The 16,007-nt window shown below is 35.2% G+C and overlaps 1 protein-coding gene across 3 annotated transcripts in view; it reads right to left on the minus strand.

The window, feature by feature from the left end:
- The window catches only part of MLLT3 (MLLT3 super elongation complex subunit), a 289,127-nt gene that overhangs the window by 166,982 nt on the left and 106,138 nt on the right, over positions 1-16,007 (minus strand). The window lies entirely within an intron of this gene.

Here is a 16,007-nt window from a genome sequence, read left to right on the forward strand (position 1 = left end):
ATTAAAGTAACTTATTTCACTTTAAACTCACACCAATTACCCCTATATAGAATATCTTCTATGTGTATTACGTAAAGTTATTCTTTACCACTCAACTGTTCTACCCACATATAGACCAAGATCCTGCTGCTAAGAATCTTCTTGCGCTTTCCCCCTCCCCTTCCATGAACTCTGCAACCCGGTGTCACTGCCCTCTCCTTGCTGTTCCTCCCACAAGACACTCCATCTCTTAACCCCAAGCATTTTCATTGGCTGTCCCCTATGTCTGCAACGTTCTCCCTCTTCATCCACTCCTCCTGGCTTCCTTCAAGTCCCGGTTAAAAATTCCACCTTCTATGAGAACTCTTTCCCAATCCTCCTTAACTCTAATATCTTCCCCAGTTGATTATTTCTAATTTATCCTGCATATAGCTTCTTGTACATAGTTGTTGATATGTTGACCCCTCCATTAGATTATGAACTCCTTGACAACAGGAACTGTCTTTTGTCTTTCTTTGTATTGCTAACACTAAGCACAGTACCTGTCACATAGTAGGCACTTAATAAATGTTTATAACTTGACTAGAAACAGAGCAAACTAACCTTATTTGTTGGTTTCCCAGGACGAAAGTCTTGCTCCACTGTCTTGTATTGGTAGGGAAGTAAAACTGAATCCTTGAAGATGGCCAGCAGAGAATGAGCTCTGGCAGGCAGCCTTCTCTTAGCTATCAGGGCTTCAAAGCCAGGGCTAAAGACCAAAGTAGTTAAGATTTGAGATGCTCATCAACAGTTTGGCCACGGGAAGGTAGAATTTTTTTTTGAAAATAGCAACCCATCATTTACAAGCTGTGTGACCCTGGGCAAGTCACTTAACCCCGACTACCTCACCAAAAAAAGCAAAAAAAAAGAAAAGAAAACAGCAATCCATCAAAAGAGAACACTAAGTTAAAGAGGGGTTTAAATCTGAATTGATGGAGAGGAATTAATAAAATTGTAGCTCATTGAAACATTCAAATATCCTGTGTTAACATTCCATTGATAAGCAGCCAAAAGTTAGTAATTTTTCCCCTTCAGAACAAAAGTGATTGATATTCTACAACTATGCGAAAATCTCAGGTTAGTATTTGGTCATGTTGATTCAGAGGTCATAGAATCCAATCCCTATCTATAGAGGAATCATCCTCACAGCAGTCCTGTAAAGTGGTTGGTTATTTAGCCTTTACTTGAACTCCAGGGATGAGTGACCCACTGCCTCTTGAGGCAACCCACTGCATTTGTGGAACACTATAATTTTTACAATTTTTTCATTATGTTGATCTGAAATCCGTCCCTCCATAACCTCAACCCATTGTTTTTAGTTCTGCCCTCTAGGATCAAGCAGAAAAAGTCAAATCCTTCTACCACATGACAGCATTACAATCAACTGAATCCAGGGGTTGTGTCCTCATTCCAGGCTTTTTGGCAGCTGTCATCTATGAAGCTCCAGTTCCTCATCTGAAGCCTCACTTGAAATCTATGCAGTGGAAATACTCTCTGCCACTGAGGCATCTCCCTACAATCCAATGGGCTCTCCAAGAAACGCAGTTTAAGGAGAGCACTCAAGCCAGCCATTTCTCATTCCTCCCTGGGCTGCTCGGTTCTAGTCTTCAACATTTTAGGAAGGGCATTGATAAACTAGAGCTTGCGCAAAAGTAGGCAGGCCAGCTAACATATCACATGATGGTAGTTAAGAACCAAAACAATCTTAATAGGCTTAGAAAAGCCCCTGGGCCAAATCTGAACCCAAATTCTAGTTCTATATACAATTACATTGCATTTAAAGATATAAAAACCATTCTTAGCTGGCAAGCCTTAGAAAGAAGGGCTGTTGTTTGTCTACAACACTGAGCCTAATCTAAAGTACAAAAGGTCAAAGGAATACATAGAAAGTCCTTAAAATTGGGTTAAAAATTTTTAAAAAGGGTTAAAAATTGGGTTTTAAAAAAAACTTCACAAGCATAAGATATAAGGCTCAGAGGCAAATAGTTCATTAAAAAAAAAATTTTTTAGAGTTATGGTAGACCTCAAGCTCACTCTCTCAACTGTGTGGCTGCCAAAATATCTAATGGAAATCGGACAGTACTGAGAATCATGGCTTCCAGGAACAGCAAGGGTTGATATCACCACTGTATTCTGCTCAAGTAGGGAGACAGCTAACAGACTGTACCCAGGTCTTTTAGGAAAGACATTGGAAAGTTGGAGAGGAAGTGCCAGGATGGGAATGGAATCATGCTATATGAGACTGAAATGAAAGAATTATTGAAGCATCTCTAGGGAAAGCATGTATACTATGGAAGCATGTGTCCCAAAGGAATTATAGTCTTCATGAGAATGAGTGATATGTTCATATATGAAACCTTTACTTCTATAAGGATGCATATATGAAATGTTATTTCTGTATGGCTATATTTTATTAAGTCTACACTCTCCTTTAGAATCATAAAACTCATGGACACAAAAGAAGTTCAACTGGCACAATTACAGTTGACTGAAAGCAGACCTGAGCATCACATACAAATACCCACAAAGCAGAGAAACCCTTTTCCTGCCTTTATTGTCATAAATACTTCCAGTAGAAAGTGTTAAAGGTTTGTTTCCAGAAATACCATGATACAAACTTAATAACAACTGTTTATGAACACCCTAAGTGTGGCAAAGGCTTTAAAAAATGAAATAATATATGCAAAGCAGAGCGCCATGAAAAAAAAAACTCCAAAGGAGAAACAGAAGACCCTCAACCAATGAGCAAAGGAAGATAATTCGGGAAAGTTTGAATTTATACATAAAACTAATGTCAAGATAAAAATTATATACCAATACCCATCATTTGTACAATAACTGTATCACAGTTATTAATAGACTGTAAGCTATATGAGGACAGGACACCATGTCTTAATTATTTTTATCTCCCCCAGTTTCTAAAGAAGTGCTTTACTTTTTTTTTCTTTAAATTATTAGACCTATGTGGAAAGTGCTTTATGAGGAAATTTCCAGTTAATGCAGATGGGCGTCTTCTACATAACTAAATTAGTCTTAAACAGTGGCCTACGCCACACTAAAACGGTTAAATTACTTTTTCAAGATCACATAGCCAGTTTGTGTCAGAAATTGGAATTAAACTCAGGCCTTCAAGAGCTGAATAAAATGTTTTCTATCCACTAAGACATACATGCTGCTTCTCTGCTTCACATATGTAAGTGGGGTTTTGGGGAAAAAAAAAACAAAAACCCAAATATGCCTTTTGTAACAAGTCACAATTTTTTTTCCTTTTTTAAATTTTATTTACTTTATTCTGAACTTAGAAATCACAAATTATGGACAATCTGCTATTCTTTTTAAATATGATAAAGTTATCACGTAACTTTCTCTTTTTATTTTTTTCCTTTTTATCTTCCCTCCCCTCACTCTAGTGATGGCTACCATTAGACACAAATATGTACATATATATAGACAGAGAGATACATGAGTATAGATAGACAGATATAGATACAAACCATTCTACACATATGCCTATCAGTTTGTCCTCTGGATGCAGACAGCATCTTCCTTCATATGTCCTTTATAGTTAATTTGGGTATTTAAGATAGTCAAAATTACTTAATCACTCAAAGGTGTTCTTAAAACAATATTGTTGTTACTATATACAATGTTCTCTTGGTTCTGCTCATTTCACTCTTCATTATTTTGTCCAAGTCTATATCCATGTTTTTCCAAGATCATTGAGCTCACCATTTCTTATACCGCAGCAGTATTCCATCACGATCACATCCCACAATTTATTCAGCCATTCCCCAGCTGATGGGCATTACTTTTTATATTTTTTTTTATAATAGCTATGTGTTTTCTTCTTACTCCATGACACTCCTACTTCATGTTAAGTTTTTTTTTTTTTAACTTATTTATTTATTTTTTGGTGAGGCAATTGGGGTTAAGTGACTTGATTAGGATCACATAGCTAGTGAGTGTTAAGCATCTGAGGCCGGATTTGAACTCAGGTCCTCCTGACTCCAGGACCAGTGCTCTATCCACTGCGCCACCTAGCTTTCCCCACATTAAGTTTTTAACCCTCAATCTCCTATCTCAGTGCCTTTGCCCTGGCTGTACCCTATGCCTGGAATGAACTCTCTCCTCATCTCTCTCTCTTGGAATCTTTTGTTTCCTTCAAAATTCCTCTCAAACAACACCTGTGTAAAGCCTTACCTGATCCCCAACACACACAAACACATACTTTTATAAAAAAAACCCTTGTATTTATTTCATACAATGCAAAGTATACACTAATTAATATACATGCTGAGTTCAGCAATACAAAGTAAAATGCTTCAGGGCAGGACCTCTTCCATTTTTGTTTTTCTAACCCTTGTGACAGCACAGTGCCTGACATAGCTGGTGCTATGTTTGTTGATTAATTGAGAAAAAAAAAACTTAGAGAGGCCCTGCTTCTGTAGTTGTCTTCAAGTATCTGAAGAACTGTCTTGGAAAGAGAGACTAAATTGATTCTTCTGGACCCCAGAGAGCAGAAGTAGGAGCCATGGATATAAGTTGCAAGGAGGAAAATTTTAAATTGCTCTAAGGCAGGACTGCACAAACTTTGGCCCATGAGCTGTGCGTCAAAGGATTTCAGGCCATCCACAAAAAATGTAGAGGATATTTTCCTCTACATTTTTCACTAGCTGCCTGAAATCCTTTGGCGGGCTGCAGGTTGTGCAGGCCTGCTCTAAGGCAAAATTTGCTTAAAAACTAGAGCCATCCAAACGTGGAATGTTTAGGAGGTAATGAGTTTCTCCTCAGTGGAGGTCCACTAAGAAAAGGTTATGTACGATGCAGAGAGAATTCTAGTTTAGGTATCAATCGAACAAGAAGGTCTCTGACATTCTTTCCTACTTTGAGATTCTGTAACTCTGTAGAAGAACAAATGATTACTGCTCTGGAGGGAAAAGAGAGAAAGAAAGGATCTTTAAAAGGACCTTAATAATTTCAAGTATTTAAAATATAATTTTTCAAGAAATTTTGCTCGTCTGCATCCGGATCAGAGACTGGCATCTGACTTATGAAATTCAGATGGGTATATTTACAATTGTCCAAAGAAAATCATCTTGAAGATAGTCTTACCAAGACACCAGAAAGCTAGAGCCATTTGGATATAGCCAGTACCACGTTTAGTCTTAAGACAGAAACTGATAACATACAGCAAAGTCTCAAAGAATTGAGAAGAATTATTTGTGTTCTCTATTGAATTTCATTTCATTTCTAACCAATGTGTAATTAAAATACACAGCATTCAATCTTACCAAAAGGTATCCATAAACTAGGCTGTATGGACCAATGTAAACTAAAGAAAAAAATGAAGCTCCCTCCAGCTTATAAGTGAACATTAGAAGGATTAGGAAAACAGAATGTTTCCCTACCAGTGTAAAGCAAGGAAGAGGATTAAATCTTTCCAGAAACACTTAGTAAACAGCTTAATTAAATAATGCCTTCATAAAAAGATGATAAGGTCCAGAGGGTTTAGAAATGGATTTTCTCCACACATTGTCAAAAGCAAGGTAACTAATAAGGACACACTAAAGAGACCAGCATGGTATAGTAGACTACACAGACTTAAGTCAGGAAGTCTTGTGTTCAAATCCTGATTCAGACACTTACTGGCAGTGTGAGTCTAGGTAAGTCAAGTGCTTCCTTTAGCCTCATTTCCTTATCAGTAAAAGGTGGGGGTTGATCTAAATGGCCCCTAATTCTAAATCTAGAATCATTCCTATTCCCAGGCTGTCTACTACAGCTGCCTTGGGACATCGCCAGATTTGGTGCCCTGGAGGTCTTGAATCATTTCAATTTCCTTCTATTCACATTGGTGGATGCATCACCTGGACCAGTATTTCAGGGCAGTTCAGCCTTCCTTGATTTCTCCTGAGAATATCACTGACACCAGTTTTCCACATGTCATCCTTTGTACTTGTTATATGACAAACTCAGCTTATTTTCCTATTGTGAGTTTCTTGATAACATCTTTCACTCTGTTTTTCAAAGTTCTCAGAAGTCTGCTCAAACCATGTGCCTGTCCCATTGTCCAATGCATAACATCTATTTTTAATTCTTCAGAGATTTGTGTTTAATATTTTGTGGCCATATAGCTACACAAAAAAAAGTTCATATTAAATAGAGGGCCCTTTGGTTACATGAGAAATGTAGAGTTAGCTTTGCAATTTCCTGAAGGCAAACTTTTCCTCCTCTTAAAAAAATCTATGCCCAACTCATCGTCCATCTGAACTGTCAATAAGACAGACAGACACAAACACATAGACACACACACAAAAAAAAATCATGTTGTATTCTGGTCAACAAGTATTCTTCATCCATTTGGCCTTTCTTGTGGATGGTCAAGCCAAACTCTTTAGAATAATTACAGATAAGTCCCAGAAGGCTTTGAAATGTTTTGGGGGCTTGATGCAATCAGTAGACCAACCTTACTTGGTACCATATAATGTAGTATAATTCCATTTTCAAATGCTACCTGCCTTTTTTTTGGGGGGGGGGGTGCCAGGAGGGAGAAAGAGAATGCTAATCTATAATGAAACTACATGCAAGGAAACTCACAGCATTGGTGGGGGTTCACAATTCTTGTACTATTTTTCATAGTAAAGAGTTATCTCAAACCTTCAGGAAATTGAGTAACTGTATGAAAGGTCACATAGGTAATATGTGTCAGAGGATAGTCTTGAGCTCAGGTTATCCTGATTCTGAAGCCAGTTTTTTATACACTATTCTATGGTGCCTGTGTTTCTACAAATCCTAAAACAAGACATTATTTATAAGGAAAGGGCCTGCCTTAAAATCTTCTATAGATTAATATTTCACAATTTGAATTATATCCTTATTGTAACCTGAGTCCTTAAGTACTCTGAATCTTTAGAAAAGCATGCTTTTTTTGTTAGGAAAGGAACATCTCTCGAATGCTAAGGAGAATGTTTATATAATTGTGTTCGAAAAGTGTTTACATTGCAGTAAACATCTTGCTTGTGAGAGAGTGTTAGAAAAGACATTGCTTTGTGTCAAAAAAAAAATTTGTAGTGTTTACAATGAATACTTTCTGAAAAAAGCCTTAAACTTGTTTCTCATTCCTTAACAGCACCTTTTTCTACCCCACCTTTGCTCTGTGTTTCCTAGCACACTTCTACAACAATGTAAAATAATTTGCAAATATATTATTTAGGCACTGTTTATAATTCTGTTTCTGTTTATTTGAACTTGTCTCCTTCAAAAAAAATCAATAGTATAAATAACATTTTACTTAATAGTAAAGTGGTGATATAAAACATACAAAGGCTTATAAAACCTATACAAGGGCACTATATTTCATCAAAATTTGCCATAAAGAGTTTTCTATCAAATGCATCCCATCTTCTTATTGACATTCATTAGAAACCAGGGATGCATTCAAGACTGTAATATTTCAGCCACTCAACAAAATAAAATTATACTGTAAAATAAAGCAAAACTTGAAATCATAAATTCAAAAAGAAACTGTAACTTTTCAAAAAACATTAGGTTACTCAAAATATTAACAAAAATAACAAATAAAAAAAAAACTAGTTACATAATTTAAAAATATTAATTATAAAACACTCTCAAGACCTGGAAATTTTGACACAGAAGTTGTCCCAACCACATTATTCCCCTCACAGATATAACAATCCCTTGAAATTTTAATGAAACATCCATCTCAGACCTTGAATGTTTTCAGCTTTTACTTATTAAAAATAACTTAACAAAGCTCAAATAGGATAAGATTACACACCCAGTGAATGGATCCAAAAATTCTGAAAAGTAATTTGGAATTTTGCATTTTAAAACAGCAAAAAATGTTCTCCCTTGTAGGTATATACCTAAAAGCAGTTCAAAGACAAAAAGGTCCCACATCCACTACATCAGTCCTTACAGTACTTTTCATGGTATCTAAGAACTAGAAACAGTAGATGTCCATTTAGTGCAACATGACAAAACAAAGCATGACACGTGAGTGTAATGGAATAGTACTCTACCCTGAGAAATGAAAAACATCAATTCACAGAAGCATAGGAAGTTGTTTGTGAATTGATGCAGAGTAAAATAAGAATAAGCAGGAAAACAATAGACTTGCTAACTACAACAATGTAATGGGGATGCTCAAGAAGTTGGAGCAGCGCTGCCTTACCAGATGAAAGCATTTAAGTTCAAGATTCCATTAGGGTGAACTGGGGTTAAGCAAGGAAATACTTGTACTCTACTTAATTACTTGCTTTATTGTCATCTCTTTAATACAACACATCCACTTCTAGCTTCTAAGGAAGGTTCGAGAGAATCAGTTTTACCTGCCTCATACTGAGATCAGAATAAGAAGGAATAATATTGCCAGCATGATGTGGTTTCCAAGGAGTTGGGACAAGAGGTGGAAATGTCAGTTATTGTTACCATTGGGAAAAGTAGACAGCTTATAGGCTACCCTAAACTGCAGTTTATCTAATTATACTGGGGTCAAAGGGTCACTGATCCATACATAAGGATCCCTGCTGGTCACATACTGACTTAGTTTTCAAATGTAATGTTATCTATGTTTTATTGCATCTTTATTTATTTTGTTAAATATTTCCCAATTACATTTTAATCTCAGGGTACCAATCAACCCCTCTACATCTGGCACATAAGGAAACAGAGGTTCAAAGAGATGATGTGACTTGTTGAGGGCACACAATTAGTAATAGAGGCAAAAGTAAAATATTCAGCTGACTCAAGCAAAAGATCTTTGTCCAAATTGTGATGAACTTCCAGGATTCTTGACACATTTACACAGAACTACAAAATCATTAAAAAGCCAAAAAAAAAGAGTGATGTTTTGGCATATACACCATGCTGTATTGCTTAAAACTCTGGCCCTATCCATTAATTATAAAAATAAAGTGATACTTGCTAATACCTTTTTTATAGAAAGTACACTAAACTGTCAAGTTTCTGTAATCATTTCACAAATACCCAGTTTTATTGCAAGTATATATTTACCTTAAGACCCTCTGGTTTTCTGTAAAACATAACAGAAAATTGGCCATAAAGAAGAAAAGCTAATAGGAAATAAACCAAAATGACAGTGATTTTATAAGCTTGAGTTCTGCAGAAAACCTGACTAATTAGTAGGAGACATTCCAGGAATGTACATTCTTTCCATGACATACCAAATGGATGACTGTATATTAAGCAATGACCACAAACTCAAAGGGTGTGAATTCTAATCCTGGCATGAATCATATTTCTTATATAAACAAAGTCGAGCTCTATATTTTTTAATGGTGACAAAAAGAGGGAGATGGGGGTGGGATGGGATATGGGAGGAAGAATAAAGAAGAGATTAAATAAAAGAGCTTTGTTTGGACGAATGGAAAATAAAAGCTGAATCTTTGTAAAGCTGAGATAAATTCTAAATATCAGAAGCAAAAAGAAAACAAAGAGTATGTAGTTTTAAATATGTTAAAGGACAAACTTTAAAGTAAAAACATCCATATGCCATTAATTCCTTATTCAAGCTTACACCTTAAGCCTACTAGATCAGAGACAGGCATCTCACATTACAAATAAGAAACAGCCTCATTTGCACTGACATCTATTGGTTTGATTTGGTTCCCCAACCCCTTCTCTTTCCTTCCACCCCCCCCCTTTCCCTGAGAGAGGCTAATATTACATGTTAGCAGCAGTCCTAGCATGAAACAATTGAATATATCCCAGAACTAAATATGTGAATTAACTGCAAGCTTTGGATACAACCTAAATCTGATATTGGTTCCACAGTGCTTAATTCTAGTCATGTCAATGTTCATGTGTTTAACACAAGATCTGAAATATGCTCATTTTCTAGTCTTGAGAACTAGGAGAAGTCCATGAAAGCAATGCCTATATCAATTGTTTGGTCTTTAGGACCAGAGGCATAAACCTCTGTGGCCCATGCTCCAGATAGAGATATAAAGGATATATAAAGGAGCAGATACTATAAGAAATCATCCCCCTCACAGCAAAAACCTGGGCAAGTCACTTAACTTCTCAGTACCTCAGTTTCTTCAATTGTAAAAAGTAGATAGTAATATTTACCCCATCTGCCCCACAGAATTGCTGTGAGGAAAATGTTTTGAGGTTAAACCTTAAAATGCTTTATAAATGGGACATTACTATTATTATCATTGTTATTATTTTTAGAGCTCTGCCTTACTACCATTTCTATCACCTCTTCATTATGAATAAAAAACCTTTAGGAACCACAACTGTCAATAATTTTAGCTTAAAATTATTAAAGAATTGCACAAGAGCAGTTGTTCTACAGAAATGTGCTGTTCAGAGAAGAAACAAAGATTTCCAGCTTTGTAACTCAATTCGAATTATTATGCATGGTAGATCTTATGTCAACATTTTAATGAACTTTTATATTTATATGAAAACAGATTTTCACACATATCAAGACTTTTTAAAATATTGCTTTTCAGTAGATGTTTCATTGTTAAAATGATTTTCACTTGTCTTTTGACATTTAAGTTGAATATTCAACATCAGAATTAGGTGTTCTGGTTTTCACATTAATTTCTTCTTATTCAAACTAGTTTCCCTCAGCATATGGTAAACACAAGGAAAGAAAGCATATCTGGGAACTGTTATAGCTGCATGTAATCAAAACCTATGAGCAGAAAGCCAATTTGATTAATCAAAAATTAAAGTATCCATGATCACTCACTATTTGGGAAAACAAATCTTCTAACTTAAAATGAAAAAAAATATCTCAAGGAAAAGGACATCTCTTGTTCTGGCAGGATTATTATTATAATTGTTTTACACTTAAAATGTCAACAAAAAAAATTGTCATTTTTCATAGTCAGGAAGCAACACCACCTCTCCTCTCCCCCCATCCACCCAGTATACTGAAATACTAACTTGAATCCCAAATTAGTCAATTCTTTTTTCCCCGTGGAGAAGAACTCACTTTCCCCAGGCACCACATGTCACCTGTCTATTCCAAAAGTTGAGCTCTATCCTGGGAAACTTAACAATTTACATGTTCATATACCTCATTCTGAATGTTATTAAAATTTTAAATTTAAAAAAATAAAGTCTTACAATGTCTCATATCAACTGGAAGTGAGTCTGGTTTTTTCCAAGGTAATGGCAGCACAGCTCAAGTTCTGTCAGGTCTTACCAATCTGGAAAGGCAGTAAGAATGGGCTGGGTGATGTCTGTAGTCCAAGGACAAGCCCAGCTAACTTCAAAGAGGCTAATAACCAACTTAGTCACATAGCAATGAATTTTTCAGACAGAACAATTCTGGAAGGTCAGCTGCTTGGTTGGGTTAGAGTCCCTGTGACCGGCATCAGCACAGGGAGAATCAACATTGACAAAATCAGAAGCCCTTTAATAAGTGAAAATGAACATAAGATCTACTCAAAATAAAATAACACTGAGGTTCTGCCTCAAACCCTGAAAATTAAAGTTGTAGAAAAACATGTCAATATGCTGTTGCAGGAGATGTGAATTGTTCCAACTGCTCCAGAAAGCAATTTGGAATTGTACAAGCGATTAAACTATTCATTCCCTTCAGTCTAGAGTTCCGATCCCACTACCAGGCCCACCAATGATAAAACGACTGAGAAATGTACAGACAGATGGAAGGAAGAACTACTATATATCTAAATATTCATAGCAGTATTTTTGTGGTAGAAAGAACTGAAACAAGGTACATACTCATCAATGGAAGAATTGCTGAATAAACTGTGCTACATGAATAAAGCAGAATATCAATGCAGAGTAAGAAATGATGAAGAGAAGGAATTAAGAGGAAGATTTACATGAACTGATGCGGCGTAAAATAAGTATATCCAGAAGAATATATACAAAGAAAACAGCAATATTTTTTTTAAAAAAAGCTAAATTGAATTAACAGGTTTTAAAATTAATGTTTTCAGAAAAGATAAGTAATTATTCATCCTCCTTCTTTTGGCAAAGTCATGGGACCAATGGTGTGAAATGTTGCGTGCATTGTCAGATGAGTCATTATATTACTTGTGTTGCTTAAATAATTTTCCATGTTACAAGAAGGCTTCAGTTGAAGGAAGGGGAAGCTAGTGACATATAAAAACATCAATAAGAATTTTATTTAAAGTACTTGTTAGTCACAAACTGCTTCTTTTCATGGATGCTTAAATGTTTTCAGTAACATTTAAGGTATTAAGATATTAATAGGATTTGTTCCCATTTATCTATCAACTAAAAACTGAGGATTCACAAGAAACAAGAGGCACTGACTTATTTAATGAAGAGGTAAACATTTATCCTTACTGCCTAGACAGCAAGGTATAGTACTGTATATGGAAAGTGAACATGGCATATTTTCAAAACTCATCATTTTTAAAGTAAAGATGCTGAAATTTTATTTTAAAAGCTCTGCAATAAACAAGGTCAAATTTTATGTAATCATTAAATAGGGAAGGTAGTTTATTTTTGCCCTGTTTAGGTATTCAGGTCTTAAAAGGAAAGATCTTTGTCCTTCCCTCAAAATTCCACTGATCAGAGAGAGCAAAGAAATGAAATCACAAACAAAACTGATCAAATGTTGTAAATAAGCAAGCTGGTTCTTCTACATAATTCCCTTCCAGGAAAAAAAAAGTTTGCTGACAAAAACTCATCTTATTTAGAGAAACGGGGATAGCTGGAGTAAATGAATGAATTATGTAACAACATTTACTCTAAACCTTCAAAGAAACCTAAAAAACTCTTATAAAAATATATATCTCAAAATGTTTTGAAATGAAAAAAATAACTACAGGAAAAAGGTGTTTTCTAATAAGATCACATTCTTTTCTTAGAACTCAATTCAAATTAAGCCTAACTTATATAAAAGGGACAAAGTGTTACAAATAGAAACAATCTTAGAAATGCAAACGAAAGGAAAAAAAGTCATCTTGCAGTCAATTTGGCAGTCACTCAATAATTATTAAGAACCTACTATGTGCTAGTCACTGTGCTAAGTGCTAGGGATACAAAGAAAGGTGCAAGAGTTAATAGAAATACAGCACAGAAATAACTACATACAAACAAGGGAACATTAAGTTTAGGAACAAGCAATCCAAGAAGCATCTTGTTCAGTCATTTCAGTTGAGTCCAACTCTTTGTGACCTCATTTGGGGTTTTCTTGGCAAAGATATAGGAGTAGTTTGCTGTTTCCTTCTTTAACTTATTTTTCAAAAGAAGAAACTGAGGCAAACAGAGTTAGGTGACTTGCCCAGGATCACACAGCTAGTATCCAAAACCACTCAGGCCCGGCACTCAATCCATACGTCACCTAGCAGCCCTAGATGCCCGAGAAGCATCAGCTACAACTCAAACATACCCACAAATTTTCAAATGATGAAATGCTTTTGTAAAATTTGGAAACAAAAAAAAAGTGTTAGGGTAAGTTTTTTCTAAGAAAAGCTTACTACAAGCAGCTTCATAAAATCTCAATTAAGTGAAAATTAACTCCACAGAATACGGGAGGTGAGCAAGTACATGAACAAAAAGATTTCACTTTCCATCTTCCTCACATTCTACTCTCCCTGAGTTATAAAGGCAAGCAAGTATCTTCAGTCTTAACAGTCTCATTTCACAAACACTCTGCATTATGCATCCTCGTGAGGTAGATGCAGTAGTAATGTAATGAAAAGTGTTTTGCAGATGGTAAAAACAGATACAGGAGAACACTTGAAAGAAAATCTTCCAGGTAAAAACAACAACAATGGGAGATGAGTGCAAAACCCAGAATAAAAGAAATTTGAAGATAAATAATAATGACTGGCACTAAAAAGAATGCCAAAAGAAGGTGAAATATTCCACCAGGGATTCTTCTCAAGGATTCTTACTCTCTTGGGGGAAAAAAACCTTTAATTTTTTTAAGGGAATGATATTATTTGACATCTTCACAAGGACAAATTCGCACTAAGCAAAGAAAATTACAGCTGAAAATTCAGGATTCTAATTTTATACCTGTTTTCTAAATTTGTATTCCATAATATTAAGATTTCATACAGCCCTCATCTCTGCAGTCCCTATATTCTTTGTATAACCAAAAGAATTCAGTTCATACATTTCATTTAAAAGTCATTAGGTAGGTAAGGAATGAGACATACATTTTCAGACATGGCCAAGGTATTGATTTGTTTTGTTTGGCTGTACTCATTTGTTACAAGGAAGTGTTCAGACTGGGAACAAGTCATTGAGAAGTGACTGTGATGATTTTAAAAAAAAAGCATCAATAACATTTTTAAAAGACTTTTAAAATCATTAGGTAACTTCTGAAGGTGCAGAGTATGCTAAGGAAGCTCAACTCAAAATAAAGCTCCATATAAAAAGATCTTTCTAGCTCTGCTATAATCATAGAAGAGAATAACTATTAGACTACATCTACGCATTCTTCAAAGGATTTACACAGCCTCAGAGAAGTTATTTGAGTTTGCTAAGAATCTTCTTAGGTGGCAGCACTTTTAACTTTTCTTGCAGAGAAACTAATATCGTTATCTATATTTAGTGTTTTTCCCCTAACCTATATGTAACTGAGAGTCAGCAAAAAATCTGCCTTCAGAAATACCATTCTAGGAGAAGCTAGGTAGTACAGTGGATAGAGGACCATTCTTGGAGTCAGGAGGACCAGAATTCAAATCTAGCTTCTGATACTTACTAGCTGTGTGACCCTGAGCAAGTCACAATCCTGATTGCCTCCCAAAGAAAGAGAAAAAATAACACCGTTTAATAAGTAAAATGTAGTCATAGTTCAAATTAAATTGTCTCCCTCAGATATACAATACTCTGCTATACACATCACTGACACTGTAAAATGAGGGAGTTGTATTATGTTATGTATAAAGTCACTTCATTTCAAAGGGTCAATTTCAGAGAAATCTGGAAGAGTTTTATGAAGTTTTATGAAGTTTTATAAACTGAGCAGAATCAGGAGGATGATTATATAATTACAAGAAATTGTCAAAATAAGCTTTAAAGACTAAAGAAGTCTGATTATTGTAATAAGAATAATAACTAGCATCCATAGAGCTCTTCAAGGTTAACAAAGTACTGTATATCAATCTCATTTAAACAATGTAATGACCCATCACTATTCCAGAGGAACAATGATGAAGCATGCTTCATAGACGTAGAGGTGATGTGCTCAAGATACAAAAAGAAATCCATCAGGACTGATGCAGTTTTTTGTTTTGTTTTGTTTTGCTTTGCTTTGCTTCACTATGCAATGCTACAAAGGCTGTCTTTCTTTTTCTTTTTTATTTAGGGTAGGGGTAGCACTCTTCTAACCTTGACAATCTATGACTCTATGTTTCTATTAAAAAATTACTTACATGCTTCTTCATATTCTCTGACAACATTTAAGGGGTCCCTTTGCAAAAACAAAAACAAAAAACCACCCTATGACTTTCTGTTGCTAATGTTAGTAAAACTTTTGTTCAACTCCTTGAAAGCACAAGCACATAGTAATATTACAAAATAAGCTAAAAAAAAAAGTATAAAACTCCAATAACACAATATGTCATACAACAGTGACAAAGGTAGTAGTAGCTGTAGAGTCTTCGCGTTGCCATTTCTCATACAATTTTGTGGCCAGATGCTTGTTATTTCCCACTTCTTACATGTCAATTATTTAAAAAAAAATACACACAAAACAAATAACAGGAATCCAAAAGGTACATGCTACAAAAATTATTACATATTATATTAAAAGCAAACAGATTTTTCTTTTGAAAATAATTACAAGATTCCATCACCAACAATTACCAGGAGCAATTCTCTGTCTACTACAGGATGCGGAGATGTATTCAGCTACTCTAGACCTAAACAGAGGTCTGCGTTCACACCTAACATGGCGATCAGTCAGGTTATAATAATGTTTAGATATCACATCAGGAATTTTTCCACTGACCACAGGTATGGTCTAAACTCACATT

This window comes from Vombatus ursinus, unplaced genomic scaffold (assembly GCF_900497805.2).
Source record: "Vombatus ursinus unplaced genomic scaffold, bare-nosed wombat genome assembly UNPS02014158.1, whole genome shotgun sequence".
NCBI lineage: Eukaryota > Metazoa > Chordata > Mammalia > Diprotodontia > Vombatidae > Vombatus > Vombatus ursinus.